Source organism: Limulus polyphemus, unplaced genomic scaffold, assembly GCF_000517525.1.
Source record: "Limulus polyphemus unplaced genomic scaffold, Limulus_polyphemus-2.1.2 Scaffold2397, whole genome shotgun sequence".
NCBI lineage: Eukaryota > Metazoa > Arthropoda > Merostomata > Xiphosura > Limulidae > Limulus > Limulus polyphemus.
In genome coordinates, this window is record NW_013668007.1 from 97,490 (window position 1) to 122,725 (window position 25,236).

General features: G+C 33.2%; 1 long non-coding RNA gene across 1 annotated transcript; it reads right to left on the reverse strand.

The window, feature by feature from the left end:
• Window positions 1–8,645: 8,645 nt before the first annotated feature.
• Window positions 8,646–19,035, reverse strand: LOC111087630. The gene is made up of 3 exons (XR_002612290.1): window positions 18,935–19,035; window positions 12,471–12,544; window positions 8,646–9,239 (listed from the first exon to the last, which is right to left on the reverse strand). It is a non-coding gene; the product is annotated as an uncharacterized LOC111087630 (long non-coding RNA).
• Between the last annotated feature and the right edge of the window lie 6,201 nt (window positions 19,036–25,236).

Below are 25,236 nucleotides of genomic sequence, written 5' to 3' on the forward strand. Positions count from 1 at the left end.
CAGCAGAAAGTGTAGATAAAGGTGTTGTGTCAACTGATGCTGACTTCTATGGTATTACCATTGCTGTATGCAACCTTTAGCTAAGCAGAATATTTAGTTCATTTTTACGGCATTTTGGGCATTTGGTACAGACGGTTGTCATTAACTAAGTGCAGAATAACTACAAGAAAAACTCGACCGATTATCTGAATATACCTTACTACATATACAGTATTGGAAATACTCATGGAAACGACGAGGGAAAAAAGGATATAAAAACAAATAATACTGAAATGTAATTTCTTATCTGCATGAAAATAAAATATCCCAGAGTACAGTCTTGTGTTGATAGTTAACACTGTGACTGATTGTCATAAAGAATTAACAGTCATATTATTACTATTGATAGTAAAGTGTTGTAGTCATGACCCCTAAGTTTGAAATACGTCATGACCAACATAGAACAATTAAAGTTTTGGATGATCTAGGGCTGCATTTCAGCCTATGGTGTCCATTATTTATACAAAATTGATGGCACCCTGACTGCTGACAAATACATGCAAATTTTGATCGATCATCTTATTATTTTTCTAGCAAGGATATAGCAAATGTGATGATACGATATCCTCACAGAGGAGACGCTGGCGGACCACTTACAACCAGGCCTTAACTACCCCAATGTCCTGATATAAACATTCATGTGGCACATAAAAGCATTGAGAAGATCAAAGGACGACAAAATGACTTGGCTGAGTTGATTTTGAGTAATACGAAACATCTGAGGCAATATTCTACGTTCACACATTGATGACATGTATAGCAGCATGAAATAAAATGTGTAATTATCTGTGCAAAGTAACTACCTTACATATAAAATGTTACTGCATTGTACAACGTATTTACTTTTATTTTATACTTTTTGATGTTTGTCTGTTGACATTCGCGCGTAACTCCATGTCCCTCTGCGCTAGCCGTCCCTAATTTTTGAAGTGATAAACTAGAGAGAAGACAGCTAGCTAGTCAACACCACTTACTGGCAACTTCATGGGCTACTTTAATCGAATAATTAGATTTGACTGTCACTCTTATAACAAGTCCAAGGCCCCAAATTGTAGAGCGCAATTTAATTTTTCGTTCCTCGGTAATGAGACATGAACCACGATCAGGCAGTGTTTTGTACCATTGATAAATCCATATATATATATATATATGCCAATATTCAATGTTTGTGGCTTCCTTTGATGTATCACTTGTGTGTTTCCATAATTATTTCCAACACTGAGTATACAAAACTAGGTATGGACGGGTGAAATTAATAGTTATTGCAATTGTGGCATAGTATATATACACAAGGGTTATACAAAATACACTCATTTCTAGCACCTTGGTGGAAAAATAACAAAATAAACAAGTGTTTTGCCCATGCTCGATAGGTAACACGCACAACACGTGGGAGTAGCCTAATCCAGAAGAACTGACGATGGTTCACATTTACTACTCTTCAATTGAATTAACTACTTACTAAGATAACTTCACTTTCAATTTGTTTTCAGTTGTTAATTAAAACTTTCACAAAACATTAGCTTCGTATTTGAGCAACTGTGAATATTTTCTGAATAGGCTGACAGGTATGAAAAATAAAGCGACTTCCTATTATTCTATTGGAACTATATTAATTGCTTTAATCGTGTATATTGATGTTTAAAATGTTTAAAAAGTATTGTACATTTGTGAACTTCCCATTGCAAAGCGTTTTAATTAGTTGGTGAAAATTATCTCCAAATTCACACTGTTACAAACTGAAAATTAGATCTTCACACCTTCGAGAGCTCTGTTTGAAAGTCGAATGATATATTTTTCTAAACTCAGTGACTGAAGTTAGCTAAATAAGACCTTTATGTATATTTTTATTGATTAATTCCAAATGTTAAGTTTGGTTTTCGTTACTTATACTGGCCGATAGATAAAGAATTCTCGAACGTTACTTCTTGTCCCTTGGTAGGACAGCGTAAGTTTACGAACTTACAACGCTAAAATCCGCGGTTCGATTCCTCGCGGTGGACGCAGCAGATAGCCCAATGTGACTTTGTTCTAAAACAGACGTTACCTCTTTTTGATGGCCGCATTCAATCCAGAAAAGCAACGTTGTATCATTTACAATAATAATACTTCCTAAGTTTTATATCCGTCCAAGTCCTTACTGCACGTACCAAATCCCTGAGAGCTACGAACAACAGTAAATACAACAAATTTAGTCGATACACAAGAAACACGTACAATCGATGTGGCTTCCTTGTTCTCATTAGTTGCTTCCATACGTGTATGAAGTCGACTCTAACAAGAAACGACTAATAAATGATTATCCACTTTAACTTGAATAACCTTTGAAATAACAATGATACACTTTACTACTCTTCACTTGAATAACCTTTGAAATAACAATGATACACTTTACTACTCTTCACTTGGATAAACTGCTAATTAAAAATGGTCTATTTTTACTGCTGTTCACTTAAATGAATGCCCCCCCAGTGGCGCAGCCGCATGTCTACGGACTTACAACGCTAGAAACCGGGTTTCCATACCCGCGGTGGGCAGAGCACAAATAGCCCATTGTGTAGCTTTGTGCTTAACTTCAAATAAACTTAAATAAATGGTCTACATTTACTACTGTTCACTTGAGTAAACTGCTAATTAAAAATGGTCTACATTTACTACTGTTCACTTGAGTAAACTGCTAATTAAAAATGGTCTACATTTACTACTGTTCACTTAAATGAAGTGCTAATTTAAAATAGTATACTTTTAATACTGTTCACTTGAGTAAACTGCCAATTAAAAATGGTCTACGTTTACTACTGTTCATTTGAGTGAACTGCAAATTAATAATGGTATACCTTTACTACTGTTCACTTGAATGAGGTGCTAATTTAAAATGGTTTACTTTTAGTACCGTTCACTTGGATAAAATTGAAATTACGCCTTAATTATGTATTGTTATTCCTTTTTTTCTTCTTTTAGCTGTTTTTACAATAAAAGAATTTTGCAACATCCAAGTCTAATAAGAGAATAAAAATGGAATTATAAAACATGAAACGCATGCTTGAAAAAGGAATGAGAAGGTGTAATTTATATATCATGAGCTTTTTTTTTGTTCTACTGAACATTTTATAATATTCGTTTTTACTATTTTTTCTTTAGTATCTATTTTACATTATTTCTTCTGTAGTGTATATTTTCTTCTACTTTAGGTTCATTCTTGTTTTTACTTCTCTCGCATTTTAAGCTGTGGGTGCGTTATAAGAACGAGAATTAATCCCTTAGCATGGTTAGTTGGTTATGGGGTTACTGCTGTCTGGTTGTCTTCTCTCTGACCAGTAGTTCAAAATTAGGAACGGCTGAAAATTGCCTTAGTAGTTTTGCTACAAATACAATTATAAATATTTCCCCATTTATATTCAAGTGAAAGTTTTTCTTACGTTTTTCTTTCTTTATTTGACATAATGTAAAATTCATTAAAAAAAACGGACAAAAGTTAAACAAAAATCTTACTTTATAAAAGCGTATTAGAGCAAGTTATATTCATACATTTATTTATTTTCTCACACATTTGTAATAAAAGTTGAAAAAAGGCGTAACAAAAGCTTCAACGCGTTCTATGAAACCAAGCACTGAAACTTTCAACACTACAGCCAGTAGAAAAGCAGCACCAAAGAAGGAATCGGAACTTGTATACAGGGATTTACTTTCGGAAAGTATACAGCATTCATAAAAGTAGCTACCTACCAACTCATATCCCCGCAACGGAGAGATTATCGGTTCCTTGGAAATGAAGATCTCCAGTTTTCATCGTATTTCCAGGATGAGTTAAGAAATAAAAACTGTGTGACTTAATATTTTCCAAAGATATCAGCCTCAAGATTTCAAGAGATATATGATTATGGAAAACATTCCAAATCTCAAAATCATCGACCGTGCATGGCTTAGTGGTTAATAAGCTCAAATAAAATTGATACCAAGATTTAAATTACAGAAACAAATACCGTCATATCAATACCTGATGTTCCTTATTGTATTGAGATTAACCTGCCTGGAATATGAATCCGAGGGTTCATGGTTCCTGGTCCATTTGCGCAAAAAATGCGCAAATGCACTTTGGATTCATGGATGCACTGTGAGACTAACGATCAAGTTTTACTTTTCGGTGAGACGAAAATAGTCCTCGAGTTGGCGGTGGGTGCTTTTGGCTAGCTGCTTTCTCTATAATCTATCAGTTCAAAATGTGGGACGACTACGCTTTGCGTGAAAATTGGAAACAATTTCGAATCATGTTCACTCTTGAAAACAGATTTGGTTAGTCGTTATTTTACCCATAAAATCTTTATCACAGAGAGAGCTGGTGAGTAAATATGAATTGTTTGTTCACGTAGACATTATTTTACATGTTTTATTAAAAGCTCCTTTCATGAAGAAACATATTACACCAAAGTTATTATTTGATTACAAATCTAGTCAGTATTGTAATTGCTTTAATCTAGATTGGATATAAAAACTTTCAAATCTAACGAACTGCATAATAGTAACTTTTCTTAAATAATTTTTATATTTCAAAGCTTAATAAAACATGTCTATTTAAGAACAGTTTTGTAAGATATATATCATAACAAAAGCTAACGTTAAACAGGTTTTGAAATATTTTGGTCAAATCTAACGAACTGCATAATAGTAACTTTTCTTAAATAATTTTCATATTTCAAAGCTTAATAAAACATGTCTATTTAAGAACAGTTTTGTAAGATATATCATAACAAAAGCTAACGTTAAACAGGTTTTGAAATATTTTGGTTAAAGTAAGCCACTTGATACGTGAAAACATTTACCATTAAATATTTTAAAAACAATGTCGTACACTGTCTTCAATAGAATTTTAGAATCGTGCGTCGTTTAAAAATAATCGAATTAATCAGAATATACCGTATTGGAAGTTTTCGTGGTTTCCATCTGCCTGGATAGTAAGTAATTTGATTTTAAATTATCCCACAGCTTAAAGTAGTATTTCCTTTTTACGTAGAAACACCTATTAATTTACTAACTTCGCGATAACAAAGAACACCACTAAGCCTCAGAGACGCCGCTTGAGCATGGATTTCCTTAGGGATATAAAATAATAAATCTAGATCGATAAAGGTTAACAATGTTTCCCTAAAATATAACTATGGATTTTAACGGACTGCATCTCCCTAAGTATAGAAGTCTAGAGCTGAGGCCTTCCTCTTGCATTTAAAATCGTTATAATAGTCCTACATGAACCTGGAAAGTCTAAAATTGTTATAATAGTCCTAAATGGGCCTGAAAGTGCACAAAGAAAAGTAACGTTGAATATGCAATCGTATGTTTTCATAACTGGTTAACCTGAATCCACCAAGCTACACTGGTTTTACTTTAATTTAACCAGTTACACTGGATTTGGTTTAACCCATGAACCTTACTTTTATTTAGAATTAATCGCATTAATTGCCTTGGATTTAGCTTGATCCAACTGGATACATTAGGTTTTACATTAATCCATAAAGTTACACTAGATTCAGTTTAATCCAACCAAGTTACCTTGGATGATGAGCAATCCTTCTAGTTATCAAAATATATTAACACGTTGTCAAAATCAACCCCTTCACTTTAAATGTCAACAAATCCTAATTCTAAATAAATGCAATTTTCCAGTTCAGTCATGTCGTAATTAAATGTATTATCCGAACACAGTATTATACTAAATAAAAAGGTCATCAGCTCATTCATATCCTAGGTAAGTATATTATCCCAACTCAGTCATATCATAAATAAATAAATCATCACAGCTCAGTCATATCAAAACCAAACGTTATTTTAAACTCGGTTATTATCTAAATTAATAAAACATTCAGACCTGGTCACATTCTACATAATAAAATAGTTTAACAGGATTGTGATATAATTTAAAATAAAATTAAGACTTGATCCTATTGTAAATAATAAAGAAAAAGCTTAACTATAATCTAATTCAATACAACATTTAAATCTGGTCATATTCTTGGCTCTGATTTAATTAAAAAAATATTCAGACTTGATGATATTTTAAATAAGTGGAATATTTTAGCTAGGTCATATCATTTGTACGACATGTAATTTTTACAGAATAAAACGCTGAAAAAATTAAAATATGCAAGTTATTACCAATATTGCAATATTTATTATAAACTAACGTAAAAAAAAACTTCTATTTTTATAAAATACCACATAATAATTTTAATAAGTTTATATGAGTAGTTTTTCGTGTCCGTATATAGAAAGTTTTATTTTAGATAGTGGGTGTGATTTAACGGTTATCGTGCAGGATTCAAGATAGAAAAGCCTAAGGTTCGAGCCGCGATATGGCGATGAACATTGTAACCGTGACGGTGAATCAAGTTATTCGGTTAATGGTAGCTGTATATAAGGCGAGTGCTCTTGACTGGTTGCCTCCTTCTTTTCCTTCTCTGGGTCAGTGGGGAGTTTACGAACTTACCACGCTAAAATCCGAGACTCGATTCCCCGCAGCGAACGCAGCAGATAGTCCAATTTGGTTTTGCGCTAAAGAAAAACCACAAAATCCTCCCTCTTGTCAGCGGTTATAAATTAAAGATGATAATGTCTGAAGTTTGTTGATCTCTGACCTGCCCATTTAGCAGATGTATCGCATAAAGTGTCGTTCAAGTTTATATACCAGTATTGTCTTTACTATAATTGTAGAACGCGTCTGTGGGGAAAAACTATATGATTAGTTATATGTCAATACTTCAATATTTGTGACTATTAAGTCGCATCCCTATAACTTTACCACAACTAGTAATCCATAGCAATCGTTATAAGTAAGTTTCTGTGGAAGTAGAACAAACAAGACACTGGAATACTTTTTTTGGGATATCTATTTAATTAATTGAAATGATAATGAATTACAAAATACAGTGTTTATGAACTAAATATGTCATGACATTTTGTGATTTCTCTCAACGCCATAAAAAGCAAATTTGTTATAGTTCAATACAAAGAAAAAATATTGTCAGAATCACCAATTGTTATTTCTCTTATAATATAATTCTCTTATTTCAACTTAACCAGAATAGGAAGGAGTGCACTTTAGAAATTTCATAAAAATGTATAGACTTTTCACGCTTAGCTTAGTTCAATATGAGTTATCTCTCGGTACAGTATGATCCAATTTCCAATGTGAAATCATAACAAGATCACTAAAAGAGAGTCGCAATACTCTCATTCATATATTTAAAAAGAAACGGATTTTTATTTTATTTTTTAAAAAAAGTAAAACATTTATAAGTACCTGCTATTGTGGAACACTAAATTTATAATATCAGGGTAATGTTTACCTCTGAGAATTTTTGTAACAAGTTAAACTAGTCTTGTAAAGGAGAAAATGAGTCTAAGCCTTTTAGCCTGAGCGTTACGTATGTTCATCATTGTTTGATATCAGATATTCTTATAACAAAGCAACTTGGTGTAAAAGTTACCCAGGAGATGTTGATCTTGTTAAGATATCTTTGAAAATCATAAAATTTGCAGACTTTTTTTTAAAGTAATGGCATTAAGGTCTTACTTGGATGTTTGCTTTCGTGCTGTTTCTCCCTCTTCTATATAAAGGACTTTTATTGTCTCTAAGGCTTAATTTGATGAGCAATCCAAGTAATCCACACATAATCCATTACAAGTAGCTGTACAAACTGTATCTACTACTGTTGCCTTAAGATACACTCTTTTCTGCTTTGTATTTCTGCATGTTTATCAATTAGAAATCACTCCCAGGAGACAAAAGTTTCTGAGAATCTCTGCCTATCTGAGACAATGCGGTTCGCGAGGAAAATCTCTCTAAAATAATCTATTATTTTCAGAACAATGAAAAGCCAATGCACTGAAACATACAACTTTCTCAGATTGAATTTTGTTTAATGTGTGTATGAGTGAACAATATTATGTAATACTAAGAATGATGTATACCGGTCTTTAACTCAATTAGTTTCGTTGTTTATTCCTCTCTATTCAATGTTATATAAGTATCTCTCACACAAGCTCCCCGCTCCCTCCTCCTATATATACATATACGCATGCGTGAAACAGATTAACGACCTTCAGTTTGGTAAACAGTCTCTCTGTCCTCTAACTGCGTGGCTTAGTTTACTAATGTATAATTATAGTCTTTGGCTTGTTTACTTTAAATACTCAACAACCCTAGAAAGGCAATTCTTGTACAATTTCATTGGGAGTAATATAATAATTTGCAAACATGGATAGGAAGATGTTCCCAGAAACAACTTCAAAGCTTGTTATGAGTAAAAGGTTCTACGTTAGAAACAACGGCCTACGATAACAGCTTTCTTCCATTAAACCTTTTTTCTATTACTCCACGTCAAAAATGCACGTGATTTTTTTTCAACAAGGAGTGATTTTATCTTTTGAACCTCAAGCATGTTTTACTACATTCTTAATGCCTTTAATATTCATCTAGCATTAAATAATTATACATAATAATATTAATCGATGTAAAGATGAAAGAACAAGATGTAAATAGAAATAACACTTTTTTGATCAGTTGTTGGATTAAGAATCGGCCGAAATCTAGATTCAAGAAAAGTTGTTGGTTGAGCTACTGAATTCTGTAGAGATTTTGCAAAGTAGGTTTCAGTTAGATGTAGTCTGGTATTAATCTTGCACTGATTTATGTTTAAGAAAATTTTTGTTTTAATACGTAAGATAAGATTGTCCTTTAGAGCACCGTGCTGGATTATTTTGCTCATACTTTTGCCTGATTGTCAGTTTCCAACGTCTGAAGGAAATTTTTCAGAGACAATCAATTTATGTACGTCGGATTAGAAAAGTTGGTGAATTACTTTAAAAAGAAAACAAATAACAGCGCTTTCAATACGTAAGCCTGTCTTCCTCAAGGCTAAAGCGCTGGAGTTTTATATACATATATTATTCAACGAGAAAACGTGATGCTGATCTATGAATTTTACAGAATGCATTATTTTAGAATGTTGGAAGAAATGTTTGTTATACTATAGGAATTATTATTAAACGCCAATGATAAATTCACTTGCTAATATGTAGATCGCAGCCTATAACGTTTTTTCTGTTGTTGTTTTGTAATTTTCATTCTCGTCCATAGAATCATTCAAAAAGTGGAAGTATTGACTTAGATTCGGAATCATTTTTGTCCCTGTGTATTTTGAGGTCTGAAAGTAAAAATATAAAACAGCTTTAATTGACTTACTAAATATTGATGAAACAATAATTTATAAGTTCTAGTAAAAACAACTAATACATAAAATTATTTTTCAGGTTTCAATAAACAAGTTAATGTAGAAAATTTCAACTACAATTTCCAGTCAAAAACAGCTTATAAAGAAATTTCAACTGCAAATTCTGGTTAAAACAGTTAAGAACATTTTATTGCAGGCTCCAGTAAAAACAGTTAATAAAGAAACTTCTGCTTGATATTTCAAAGAAACTATAAGTAAATGCAATTTTGTTTGTTTTTTAGAGCAAAGCCACATTAGGCTATCTGCTGTATATACAGCGGGGAATCGAACCTCGGATTCTAGCATAGTAAGTCTACCGGGAGACAAATGCAATTTTACTGCAAGTTATAATGAAAGCAACTAGTAAGGAATCTTTTACTACATATTTCAGTAAAAACAATTAATAAAAGTGATTTTACTGCAATTTCCACCAAATATAGATGCGTGTGCAGCTAAAAAAAAAGTGGCAATCAATTATTTTTTATGAGCTCATATAATATGAAAATGCAAAAGAAAATTTCTGTAAGTGAGGAAGAATTATTTAGTTAATGTTCACGGGTCTCTTTGACGATCGTTCGGCAGAAATTCAAACATTTCCACAAACAATAAAAAATCCTGAGTCCTAGTTTAACTCGCACTGCCAGCTTCAAATTGGATGTTCTGTCGAACGTTCGGTCCACCATGTTGTTAGTCGTGTTGGTGTGTCATGATTGGGCAGCAGAAATATGAGGCTTTCTTAGAGCGGTAACTTTTTTTTACTAATTTTTGTGTTGTGTCTTTTACATATCTTTTGTTTTACTTTCACGAACTGCAGAGAAATGATTTTTCATTCCTCCAAATCCTGTTTCAATTATCAAATGAACAAGATATCCGTTCTCACTCTCGAATACATTGTCTTTCTGAACATAAAATTCTTTGTCTGGGTTGGAAATTATTTATGATATGATGGACAAGAATTTTGTGAAACATTCCAGCTTTTTGTTTTTTAATCTAAATATTTTGAGTACATTCGAAGTTGTACTAGATATTATAGTAAACTTAAGTTACTGTTTTTACCAATATTTGACAAGCCCAATCACTAATAAAATAATAAAAAACTTTACATTGGTATGCAATGATTTTAATGAACACAAGGTGAATCGCTAGTTTACTCGTGAGAGCGAAAATTACTTTGAGACAACAACTAGAGTCATCATGTTTGAGCTACAAGTGTCATGTTTTCCCCTGAGATTTTACTCTCTAGGTCGTAATACCATGTTTACATGACATATCGTTACGTCATAAAATGTCTTCATGACGTAATATTAGAACTTTGATATGCAAATAAAAAAACAGTAAAGGTAAAATAACATTATAAGATTTCTTCAAAACACCTTCATCGGCCGTAGGTATTTTATATGTGAGTTAATAAAGTGCAGCATAACTGCATATGGCTTGTGCTATTACATATTTCTTTAATTCTTACAACTATTCAGATGTATCATAACAGTTTGTAGAACAAAATGTTATCATAATTTTAGTTTAGTGTTTTAAAATATATTTCATTGGTTTTATTGCTCATTATGATTTAAAATTCTCAACCTGGACGGCCAAGCAAGAGACCGCTAAGATTCATGTATAGTTGTCCCTAATATTGAACTAGTGACAACAAGGAGGGGAGCCAACCAGCAGGTAATGACACCACAAGGGCTTTGGCTGACTCTTTAAACCAAATAACGGATTGACTGCCACTTTTACAAAGCGTCCATTGCTGAAAGTGTGAAGCGTATTCAGGGGCATTAAATTTTCAACCTTGGACCCTTTGATTGACAGCTCGGCACGCTAACCATTAGACAACGCACAGTCAAAGCGAAATGAAACTTGACGATCACAATTTATAATTTGTTTGTTTCTTACTACAGTCTGGTTTATGATACCTGATCAAAATTTGAAAGTTGTGTTTCAGCTGCGAACTGGATGTCAACAATTTCAATATTCACTGCTTTACGAGATGTCAACAATTAAATGAGAAGAAAAAAGTTTCATCATTAAGTACAAGAAAAGAAAAATATTATACATGTTAAAACCTCGAACATATACAACATTGTGAATACAAGCGTTAAGTAATAATAGATGAATCAAAATGAAGTGCAATTAAATAAAAATAAGCTACAGGAGTTATTTGAAGGATCACTTGTCACATTATTTCGGGATTGGGTAGCAGATATTATATTTTTTAGATTAGAATTCGGATGAACAATTGACAAGGTAAGCAACAGGTCCAGCATAGCTGGAACTTTATGGAAATCTCTCGTCACACATTAATGGAGCATAGCGTGGTCTGGAGATTAGAGCACTGGACTCGCAATCTGCGGGTCACGGAATCGAAATTCGTCACCGAACATTCTCATTCTATCAGCCTTGGGAGCGTTATAATGTGTAAGCCAATCCCATTATTCGGTTAGACTATCCAAAGACCTGGTAATGGATAGTGTTCACTAGCTGCATTCATTCTAATATATCACTTCTAAAAGTAGTGACGGCAAGCGCAAAAAGCCCTGGAGTAGCGTTGCGCGAAATTAAACAAACAAACTTTCGTGTTGATGTAACCCTCCATGCCAACAAACTACCCATGTCAATAAATACAATATGTTATGTTAACAGGAATATTGATAGTTACATTACTTATTTAGAAACTCTATGATGAAGATATAGAAAAGATCAATAAGGCCACAATAATGTATTTATAATCTGAAGTTTCTGCTTATTGATTTCTGAAATCTGACCGCAATTAAAATTTCTTTCATTTTCTTGTACAATTTAGATTGCTTACAGCTATACGAACACGGTATTACATAACTGAAAAATATTGTTATTTAAGAATAATCAATACATCAAATCATTTCACGTTCACATTAGGCAGTAACTGGCATGTCCTCTGTGAATGGTGTCTTCATTTTTTCCTTATAGAACTGATGTTGTCTGTCAGGAATTATTAAAAAACAGATGTATACATCATTATCAAAAGGAAATCTCTTCTGACGTTAAAACACGATATCATCAGCAAAATAATAATGGGAATTAATTATATAATAGATCTCAATGCTGTCTGTCATACTGAAACCCTTACATCATTTTGTCGTCAATTGTCTGGAAAATTCACCAACACTTATCTGATAATATTACCTTTTTAAAAGTCTTCATCAGTTCTTAGACATTGGTTTGTGTTTTCATCAAGTCGTGCTGCCTAGTTTGAAGATCTAAAGACAAAGAAGAATAAACCCTAGCAAATAGTTGGAGACACAGCATAAACAATGAAGCTAAATTAAGTGATGGAATGAATGCATAAAACGGCATCTCTAGTGGTGGTCTACTTAGTTGATTCAGCGTTTATCTCTTGTTATAGCTGTTCAGTTTGTGTGTGTGTTTTTGTTGTTGTTGCAGCTGCTCAAAAAAAGATTTAAAAACTGAGTCCACTCTTGAGAAAAAACAATTGTACATAGAGTTGTGATGCTTGTCGCCCACGATAATTCCCAGCATATTCTCCTCTTATTCATCAAGTGGGTCAGTAAACATTCTGCACTTCCAACCATGAAAAGGCTCATTTGTCCAAAAAGTGTCCGTGAAATTTCATGTCCTGTACAATACTGAATGTTATCACAAGATCTATATTCAGTCGATGACTGGCAAAGTGAGTTACATACTTCGCATTCGGATAAAATTCGGTAATCTTTTTTTAAACCCCAAATACCCTCCATCCATTGAATCTCTTTCATCTTTATTTCCTAAGACGTTTGCACTGTTCCATAAAAAAAAACGGTAGTCCCAAATTCGTGTAATTATTTATTTGATATCAAAAACATTTGAATAAAGTGAATCTTGGATTTCAATAATAAATTATTAGTGAACATATATTTTGTGCCAGTTTTCAAATTTAGTTGAAAAATAAGTTTTTGACAGTTTAATCAACTTTCTAGCGAAATCAGATACGTTTCCAGTGAAGACTTTGGATGGACCGGTAGTTTGGCGCTCGACTCGCAATCTGCGGGTTACGGATTTGAATCCCATCACCGAACATTCTCGCCCTTTCAACCGTGTAGGAGTTATATTGTAACGATTAATCCTAGTCTTCGTTGATGTAGAGTAGCTCAGAAATTTTCTATGAGTGGTGTTGACTAGCTATCTACCCTCAGCCTATCATTTCAAAATTAGAAACGGCTAGCGCAGATAGCCTTGGAGTATCTTTGCGCGAAATTCAATAAACAAACAAACAAATCTTAAGACGTTCAATTAGTTGCTTATAATACCTTCGATATCACTTCTGGGTACTTCAGTAAATCCTTAAAAATCCTTAGATATTTCACGCTGTCCATTAAGAGTAGACTCTCTTAATGGACAGCTTGAAATACCTAAGGATACACATACAGATATTTCCTCTTTTGTTTCTGCTTCTCTTGTTTCGTCCGCCACGATGTTGATTAACTGGTTTTCACAAAGTTTTCTCGTGCTTCATTTGCAGCATAGTTGATAAATTCATTTTAGCTCTGCGAAGACAACTAAATGTCATCAGAATATTGTATGTGATGATGCAAAACTTGCTTTTCACAATTCAAATTGCTGCTATCGTCATAGTCCTGATTGCTTCTAGTTGCTACATTGCTACCTATTACTTCCAAGCTCCTCGAAGTTGAGCTCCAAGCTTTCCCAGAACCAAAATAATGTCAATTATGGAGAGTAGAATTTCCCTACTTCGCCAAATTTTGTCAGCTAAGCCTGGTTTAGAGTTTGCTTGGCACCTTTATTCCCTTTTTCTACCACATGAAGAAATTCCTGTGACTGGTCATAGCCAACTTCTGTGAACATGAGTCCTGTGTTTCTTATATCTACTACCTTGACTTGTAATGGCATTCTTCCAGTCAGAGAATTCTGAAAGGCTTTAATTGATAATTTTTTCAGTTATAAAAAACTACGCAGGGACTACAAAACCCATATACATTGATGTTGAGTAACGTACTTTGGGTGTTTGTGTTCCCAAGTGTTTTGATACTGTTGACCATTTTCTTATGGTGCTGACTATGACAGTAAAGCAAGCTGCAACTTTTTGGACAGGGTATTCACTTTTTCATAGTCAAAAAGATGATGTGCTCTGTAACTGAATGGATCAAGTAGCCCTTCGATGGCAAATACGTGACATCTTCAGTGGCACTTCTCAGATAAAGTTGATAAAGGATCTAAAGCACACTTTTCAACAGTCTTAAATACAGACATGTTCACTTGATTACTATCAACTTGCTTTAATTTTCACTAACATAACATACTTTATGATTTTTCATTAATTTATTAAGGTTTTAAAATATTTCAATAGATTTTACTGGCTATGAATGATTCTTTTTTTTCTCTTCCTTGTGCCTCCAGTGGCACAGCGGTATGTCTGCAGACTTACATCGTGGTGGGCAATTGTGTAGCTTTATGCTTAACTGCAAACAAATTTTCCTTGTTTGTTCTATAGTTCTAATTAGAAAAACCGAAAATAAAATTAAAAAACATAACAGTTTACAATTTCAGTATTATATTAAGGCTCAATTTTCTATGTAGGAAAATAATATATTTTGATTGACTAATTATTTATCTGGTTTAATTTAAACTTGTATTGTAGTAAAAGCTATGTTTTAAATTTAGAGTTACAACGTCTACAGATATTTTTCAAGTGTATAATTCTTAATCTTAAAAAAAACATGCTTTTATAACAATGTTGTAATAATGATATAAAATGGCTTATCTTTTTATAATTATTCATTAAATTTTAATGTTTTCAAAACACAACAAAGTCTAGAAATTTCCTAAAGTATAATACTTACTAATATGTAAGTTCATTATTTGACAAAAGTCTGTGTGTATATATCTGCAGAATCGCTAGGCCTATTGCCACCAAACCTGAAATGTATCTCAGGAACCCCCGAGGAGTATCATAAGGATCAAAGTTAGGATCTGACCTCAACGTCACCCCAGCGGGTCCTTATTCCTTTTCCTTTCGTTGAATGTGTACGTCAGTTAGTAGTTAAATAATTCTAGTTAGTTTTAATTTCCTGTTGTTGACTTTTGCAAACATTTATTTATCTAATAGCCAGTGGCTCAACGGTATGTCTGTGGACTTAAAACGCTAGAAACCAGGTTTCGATACCCGTGGTGGGCAGAGCACAGATAGCCTATTGTGTAGCTTTGTGCTTAACTACAAACAGACATAAAAAAGTATCGTATTTTCTTATTGTTCATAATATTGTTGGAGGTATTTAAACAAAGCACACAACGTTAAAGCTGTATTTATTCAAACTTTACTACTTTAATATATTTGAATGTGTCTCAAAGTTTTGCTTAACTATAAATATTCAAAATTTTAATGGTTGTGAATTAACTACTAGTCCTAACATTTTCTGACAATTAACTTGCTTAAAAATTTATATGTAATGTTTGTATAATTGAATATTGCTGTAATTGCGATCCAGTTGTACTTATTTTATAAACTGCTGTTTACACGCTATTTCTGTACATAAAGGGCACAATTTGGCACTGTGATACCGCTATGAATTTTCGTATTGGCGAACATTTTTCGAATCCGTGCGATATCACAAAATATTTCCCGCACATTAAGCTTTATAAAAGTGTCTGTCAAACTTTTAGCATAGATTGTGGGTGGTAGAGTGCTGCTGACTAGTTTCCTTCCTTCTGATCAGCAATTCAAAAATTAGGGACGGCGGCAGATAGTTTTTACCATGAATAAAACCACAATAAAAAAAATTTCATAATCAATGGAATGACAATTAAATTATATATATCAGTTTGGTATTAAATTGACTTTTATTTTTGAATTTGCACTCGTCATAAAAAAAAAATATGCGCATAATGTTAGTGAGGCCTTTGTCTCATCGGGCTCAACGAAAGCATCTTGGTTTAAATAATATGGAGGCAACCAATACAAGATTTATATAATAATGATTTATATCTATTATTTTTAAGAGTAAACGAAACTAAATAATAATGGTTTGTAGAGTTTGAAAAAAAGGAAAAAAAAGAGAATTGGTAAATTTGCTTTGCAATTTGGAGATTTAAAGAAATGACGTTCTCAGTCTGTTTTCTTAAACCTATCGCTACAGAGAGTTTTCTGTGTTTAAAAAAATCTGCTTAGGACTAAAAAGTAAATTGCTGCAAAAACGTGGACTTAGTTTAATCATTTCTTTACTGGTTTGTCGCTTTCGACTGAATCCAACTCTATAAAACTCCAGCAAGTTAAAAGAGATAAACCTCTTGTATTATATTGTTCTAAGTAAAGAGCGATAAAGGTTCTGTGCAACAATGAATTTTCTGTTATTTTGTTTTATATACTTAGAGACAACGGAAGTTGGATTACTACAGTAATAATTTATCAGTAACATTTTGTGTTATGCAGTTATAAGGTAATAGGTATTACTACGAAACACATGCCGGAATGCTTGGAGCAATTAGTGTTAGAACAGATAATAGGAAAAAATAAAGGTTTTTAGTTACTGCGTATCTTACCAGTGAAAATTAAATAAATATTTTAATTAATTTATTAAAATGTAAAATAGAGAAAATCCAACTTAGAAACAGAGTCTCATCTTCAACTGCTAATATAGAATATTTTAATTGCAAGTTCAAATAAATACCTAACATATATTTATAAGTAATCTCATCTTTCAAAAACTGTTGTTGTTCTTTATATGATTCTGGTTTACAAATTCTATGTGATGAGATTTGAAAGTTCTAAACCATTAATTTTAAGAAAAAAAAACTACGTTATTCCAAAAATTCTAAATGAGGAATACGTTATGAGTATGAAAATAAATATAAAACAGTTCTAACAACGCAGTCTGTTATCCTTATCTACTGGCTATAATCTGATTTTCTTCATTTAGAGTTTTTGAAATAGTGTGGGTTTTTTCAAGTTTTTTTTCTTTGTTTGTTTCAGAGTTTTACTCAAAACTACACAATGGCTACCTGCGCATAACTTACTTTTGAACTAGCAACAGCACCCACTGCCAAATCCTGAGTTACTCTTGTCTAACCGAATATTTGAGTATTACCCTCACTCTTAAAGCATAAATGTAGAGCAAGTTATTACGGCAACCGGACGCGAGCCTTGAACTCTTGGATTCACAGTCCAAACATGTTACGCCCAACCGGTTTTGCAAGGTATTTAATGTTTTTGACCTTCAAAATTTAACCATACAGAATTTGCAAGTCAAGGTCATATAAGGAAATACAAATCTAGTCCCATAAAAACAAAATTACTGACAAATATAATTATCTAATGCTTTGAACTTGCAATTAATATATTCTTTATTAGCCGTTGATAGTTTAAAATACTGAGAATTTGCGAATATATTAATGTTTCAGTATTATTTTTGTGTATAAATGTACACAATATTTTATAACACATACTTCCTTGAAACTTAGTTGACACATATTTATTTATTTATTCCTTGCCTAATGTTTGTAAAATTTGGGGAAAGGATTGATAGGTTCTCCATCCACGCGTTTATATCGTCATGCACTACTACAGATATTTCCAAACCTTTTAGCTTGAGATACCCCAAAACCTTAGACATCCTGAAGAAGACCTCCCACCTAAATACTCCATACAATGTTTCAATTATAACTACTGTGAGATGCCTTACTTTCATTGTACTTAGTTTTTTGTTTGATTATTTGTTGTTGAAAAAATTCACAAAAGCAATGTTATGTAGTCATGTTTATTTCAATAAATAAAATTGTCGTTGAAAATAATGCTTTGTTTGGTGTCAAGGAATACATACAAATACATTTTTAGATGTGCAGAGTTTCCCTTCAGACCATCTTCCGGATCCTTTTTGGTCCACAAACCCCAGTTTGGAAACCATGTCTTACATCACAGTTATCTTTATGAACACTTGTTTAGTTTTAGTATACTTTTCTAACTTTAGTTTCTGAAGAAATGCATGACTTGTAATGTTCTGCTTGTTTTATTAATATTATGGTAAAATATAATAGAACAGACATGAAAGACTCTGCAATAGTGCATGCATTCTCTCGAGTCTAGACCTACTTTACTATCTGTAATAAACTCGACGTAGAGTGGGCGGACAAGGCATATAACGAAGCAATCCTCAGGTGGTCGTTGTGTGGAACTTGTGACGTAATAAGACTTGATGTGCTACATCTCAGTACAGCTAAGACGCCTTGGTTGAACTAGCTAACAGATGAAGACGCATAAGTTAGTGTTTCTGTGGTCATTTTTATTCATGATACACGAAACATTCAAGATGTTCTTTAGAAAACTGAAGATTTCTCTACAAGTGGTTCATGAGCTTGATGAAACCTGGCATGGGCCAAAGCCTACGTTATAAGTTAAAAGTACCAAATGTGTATCCCAAGTAAATGATACTATAAAATAGCACTGTGATACTGTTGTTGTATGAGAAAGTTAATGTTGTAAGTATTGTTATAATTTTTGGGCAATTCTTCCCAATGAGTGTGTGTGTTTTTAATAGCGAAATAAACTCTAAAAATGGTGGATAAATTTTCTACCTGTAGAGCATAAAGTATTAAAATAAACATACAGACTAGATAGCTGGAAACGAACACAAGCATCTTACCTTTAATCACCTGAATCAGGAAACTACTTAGAAAATAGAACCTCCGGAAGGTGTCTTTCCCTCGAATCTAAATTTCCATCCATCTGTTTTTATGAGAACATTCTTATCAACGGAGATTGGTAACCTAACAAGTAAATATTTTCATAAATACTTCTATGAATAACGTCAGAAGCAAACAGAAGTACACGATAACCTTTGTCACTTCTAATGTACGGCTATGTAAATATATTACATTCCCACTTAGGCCTTGGTATGATGCGCATGTGTAAATGACTGTGTATCATTTTGTTTTGGCACAGAGTCGATGATTTCAGGACAAATAATTAGTTTGCGACAGAAATTGAATATTTGCCAATTTTTTCTTACTACTGCTACCCTCAAACACTGATATGATGTTGAATTAATCACTTTCCGTTTAGATTCATTCTGTTAAACCGATTATGTCATTTAAAATATGGACCTATCATGTCTACATTTTCAATATTTTTGGATTTTCAAATGCTGGCAAGAAAAATTTTAATTAAATGTATCTTATGTCAGTTTCAATGCATAGGAAACACTGAACGATTGTGTAGATGGGCTATTCTGCATAGCAAGGGTAAAACTATTTTAATATGCAAAGATTCACTGCTTATCGACAGTTCATATCAATAAGAGAATTAAATAAGTATTTTAATAAATATTATATTTTCAACAAAAAATAAAAAATAGGCATTCGAGGTTTCAAAAGTCTCTTAAATATTTACGTTCCACTTCTCAGAATCTACAATAAACAAGATTGCTCGAAACCACTTTGACATAAAGCAGTGTGCTATAAACATAGAGTAAGACCGTCCAGAAACTTTGACATGAAGCAATGTGCTATCAATATAAAACAAGACTGCCCAGAAACTTTGACATAAAACAGCGTGCTATTAATATATAACAAGACTGTCTAGAAACTTTGACATAAAGCAGCGTGCTTATCAAAATAAAAGACTGTCCAGAAACACTTTGACATAAAGCAGTGTGCTATGAACATAGAATAAGACCGTTCAGTGTGCTTTCAATGTAAAACAAGACTGTCCAGAAACACTTTGACATAAAGTAGTGTGCTATCAACATCGAATCAGACCGTCCAGAAAATCTTTAACGTAAAGCAGGGTGATATCAATACAAAATACGACTGTCCAAGAACAGCATAAAACCAAGATAAAGTCAAAACAAAAACAACTAGAAAATAAAATCCTGTTGTACAAATCTCTTCGGTCAAGATCTCTAAATTACATCTACATTTTTTAACAGATGTGGCTTAAGGTAAACTACCTTTAAAAAGATATATTATTAACGTATTAATTCCTCACTACGCATTCAATGTCTGGACATCAACTTACGAGGATGTCTTAATAAGTATTGTCTTTCTCTGCCTTACTCTTGAATCTATGTAATTAAAAGAACAATGTGTGTTAGTCAATCCGTGCGTGTATGCGTGCTAGCTCACACGGAAACCTACTATTCCTACTGGCTAATTATAAAGTGGTACTTTTAAGTTTATACGAGTGCAAAATACATTGCTCTCTACGAGGCCAAAACTACGACACTTAAACATTAAAGACAGTTACTTGGGTAACATAAATAAACACGCTGGAAAACATACTAAGTTAATTATTTACCTTTCCGTGGCTTATAAGCAATTATATAAATACCAACAGGCCTAGATGAAAAATACGCTTCATACGCGAAGAACAAGTTTACTCGCTAGGGGAATACATTATTACACTATTTCCGTTATTGGTAGTAGTCGACCTTTGCAGATACCTTAGGAGAGAGTAAAAAAAGAAGAGTTGATACCATTATGGAAGGAAGAAGAAAAAGTGAAATAGCAAAAAACGAAGACACTTGATTTTTTCACTTCTTGATCCTATGATTTTAAAAACTCATTATTTTATAACGTAACTTTATAAAGAGTTCAATCAAAAACAAATCTCAAGATCTTAACCAGAGATGACTGTTGTCCACAAAGACAAAGTATTTGTACAAAAGATTTTGTGTACAGAGATTTATTTCGTTTTAGTCATTTCGTATTTCCCACTTCTTTACTTTAAATCTAAATACAATAACTCCATATTCTGCTTAGTAGGTATTTGTTTCATTCATGTCCAACTACATAATACAACAACAGCATTATTTGAATGATTTAGGTATTTAAAACATATACCCTTCTCATTTTTATAGTATTCCATTTGTGAAAAAATCATTGGGCTTTGGTTCATATGGCACAGCACACGCTTCGTATGCGGGAGGTCGAGAATTCAATGGCTTCTATATACTTTTTAATTTTTTTTCCCAAAACATTGTTTCAGTAAGCAAATAATTTTAGCACGTACATTATATGCGAGGCACGAATTTATCCTCTTGTAGCATTTATTAAAATATCACGGACTGTGATCAGCACTTAAAACATATACCACAACGGTCATTTTTCATGTCGCCACACCACTTACTTTTGAACAAGAAAAATTCGTTTTCATATAACTTGTTTGATTTAACTTTTGCAAGAAGTTTTCTCTTTTCTCATTTTTTGTCTTTTAATCTCGTTTGATTTATATTTTGGTTTATACCCAAGCACATTGGTCGTTTGTTTGATTATCAATGAATTATTTGCACAAACGCTGTCAAACATATAAAAAAAAAAAGTTGAGAACGGAGTATGGTTATACGATTAGAATTCCTAAATTATTAAAGATATTTTTCATATCATTTTCTATATACGCGACACAATTTTAGATTACTTTGAGCTATTTTTGAAACTTAATTTAGTTTCGCAACAAGAATCGTCTTAAATCTGCAAAATCAACCAAAAGGTTCAGCTTTATGTTAATGACAATAAACTATAAAATATTTTTGATATTTTAAGACACTATTTGTTATGGATTTCGCGTAAAGGTACACGAGGGTTATCTGCGCTAGCCTTCCCTAATTTAGCATTGTAAGACTAGAGGGAAAGGAGGTAGTCATCACCACCCACCGCCAACTCTTGGGCTACTCTTTTACCAACGAATAGTGGGATTGACCTTTATATTACAACGCCCCCACGGCTAAAATGGTGACCATGTTTGGCGTGACGAAGATTTGAACTCGCAACCCACAGATTGCGAGTCGAGCGCCCTAACCACCTGGCCATGCCGGACCAGTTTTAAGACACAACTCAAAAATTGCAATTCTAGTTATTGCTGTGATCAGGATACTGTGTGAACCTTTTAAATCAGGTAAGAGACCCCGGTAATTTTGGACTAATGACAAAAAGGAAGGTAGCTAGCCAGCAGCACTTACTTCTACAAACGATTTGTCTGGCTATCTTAAACAAATAACAGGATAGACTGTCACTTGTATAATTCATCCACGGCTGAAAGTGCGGAGTAAGTTCAATGGCATCACGTCTCGAACCCTGGACCTTTCGAACAGCAGCCCGAAAATATATAAAAAGAAAACACCATGTGCAAAGAAAAAACTACTATGATACTGTTTAAACTGGGATAAAAACCTACGTGCTTGTTTCGGTGTATGTTTGTTTTCAGAAAAAAATCAACACAAGAAAAATCCAAGTTTGTGAAATGTGAAACTTCCAACTTTCATAGTCCTTCGCAGGAGAATAAAACTCACTGATTCGGAGCTTTGTCTTAAAATGTTTACTTCAACCTACAGTTCAGTCAGCATGTGTGTTTGTTTTTTAACAGGTAAATCATGCAATAGAGCAATTACCAATGATTTAATTTTATCTAAAGACACAATAAATATAAATTGCCCTGCATTAAATTAAACAATATACTCGTTTTGGACATAAAAAAATGGAAGCAAAACAATCTGATATACGTTAGAAATTTATCCTCCATGAAAGTAATATTTAAAATCACATTTTGGATAATTTGTAATCTGATTAATTATGTTAAATCATTATCCTTTGTCACCATAAGCCACAACTCCAATAATTTTACCCTGGTTGCCGCAACTGTAGTAGCAGTATTTTTTTAATTTGGTTGTCATAACTGCAATGGAAGTTTAAAAGTCACGATTAACTAAAGGTCAAAGTAAAAGACGAAGATAACGATTTGAAAAATTCCGGTTATTGATCTTCGATTTCACACAATTTGAGATTTGCATGCCTATACGAACTGGTGCGATTGGAAAGTACATATTCCAATCATGCCGTTACGTTCACGCCATGATATAGTGTACCTCACGTCAATGAAAGTGAAAAAGAAATAATAGCAAAAAAAGATTGATTTGCTAGAATATGAAATTCGAAAAAGTCACACCTAGTTGAGAACTTGGAGAATATCACTTACAAATCTCTAAACGGAACTGCTCGTCCAAAGGAAAACTGTACAAACTATTAATTTAGTTTTTAGCATAAACTTGCACAATGAGCTATCAGCCCCTTGACAACCGCAGGTATCAAATCCTGATTTCTAGCTATTAACTTATATTTAAGCCACACTGTAAGAGGAAAGAAACAAGACTTAAAATTGAAAAGAAATTTTCGAATAAATGTTAATTGCTAACTGCCAAAAAATTTCCCTCACTTATAACGAAGTTTACCCATAAGCCCCTAATTTATAGTAATCCGATGACAAATTGAAAGTGGGTGTTACTTCTGACTTGATGTAGGAAAACAATTACTGTTCTGTTATTCGTCAGGTTATTTTTATTCACCGCACAGTGAAATTCGAACAGAAAAGAAATTAGAGAGGGTTGGGTATGCTATACTAAAACTTTTATGAACAATAAAATTAGCAAGTTACTAGACAGTTGCAACATATATAAAGTCGAGATGGGACGGAATGTTTCAAAACTACATTTAAACATTGTGTGGCATTTTGAGGTAGTGTGATTCCACCAAAAATTTATCGCTTTTGGAAATGGTGTGGAACAGCCCTTTGCGACGCAAAATATCCAAACACTCAGAAAGACGCGACCAGGTCGCTGATTTACAATTTTCAAGACTCGATTTTCTCTTGAACTTAAAGGCATTAAAAAACAAAGAAACGTGGATTAAAAGTTGTACCCCCAGATGTGGTAAGCAAATTGTGACGCCTTGTAACAGATGAGAATCCACAAACACAAAAATCAGTAGCAAGAAATGTCCAGGTGTCCCAGGCAACAGTATACAGTATGATTAAAAATGATCTCTGTCCGGAAAAGCGGCATTGATCAAGTGTAAACAACTTACTTCCACGACATGTCCATTCAACAGTCGCATACCTCGAGCAGTTGGAGAATAAAGCCCGTCAATGAAACTTCATGAACGAAATTCATGCTATTCCATATGAAGACATGCCAGTCACGCGCTAAACGCAGCGCCTATTGAAACAATGTTCAGAAAACATCGCCCTTGTACACTAGATGGTTTACAGAAAGCATCGGAAACGAGGGTGTGTTCTTTGGACATGACAGCCTTGCGACGGAACCTCAAACAATGTAAACGATGCTGTTATTGGGCTGTTGTCAAAAGGTACGGTCTTGAGATAGAGCATGACCAGACATGAATTGTAATGACGTTCTATTTAAAGACTTCACTAACTTAGTCAAGTCCGCATTGTAACAGTTGTTGTCAAGCGTTTTGCGTATCCCAGCCGACCTGAAGAGCTCTGGTAATGGAAGAAAAAGCTTTGTCTGCAGTGGATATAACAAATAAAGTGTGGTTGGCATATTATTATAGATTCTTATTTACTTTCACTCAAAAGCTTTTACTAATAACTAGCTAAAGTATCCGGCTTCACTCGGGTTATGAGGTTGATAGTATGTATATTCTGAACCCATCTTAGCATAAAAGTATAACCTATATACTTTTGTTGCTAAGCAACATGGCATACATCCATTGTTGGAACGCATTGTTACCAAAATGCACTTGTTTTTCTATATATTAGAAGTTGTTATATAAGGAACCACTTCTTTTCAATGTGGATTCTCACTAGCTTGCCTAATTAAAAAGATGCGCACACGCATACGCGCACGCACATGGATAAGATAAGTAATAATACCCAGGTGCACACTCTCAGGATCAACTTAATATGGTTTAAAAATTTTAGGTTTAGTGATTCTTTCCTCTTGGAGATATGATGAACACATTTTTTCTATGTAGTGTTTTCGCTTTAAAAAATGCGTACACGCATGCGCATACGCACGTAGATAAGTAATAATACCAGATGCAAACCCTCTGGATCCAATTAGTATGGGTGCAAAATTTCAGGTTTCTAGGTTATTTCCTCTTGGAGCTATGGCGGTCACACAGACACAAACATTTCCTTTTATTATTATAGATT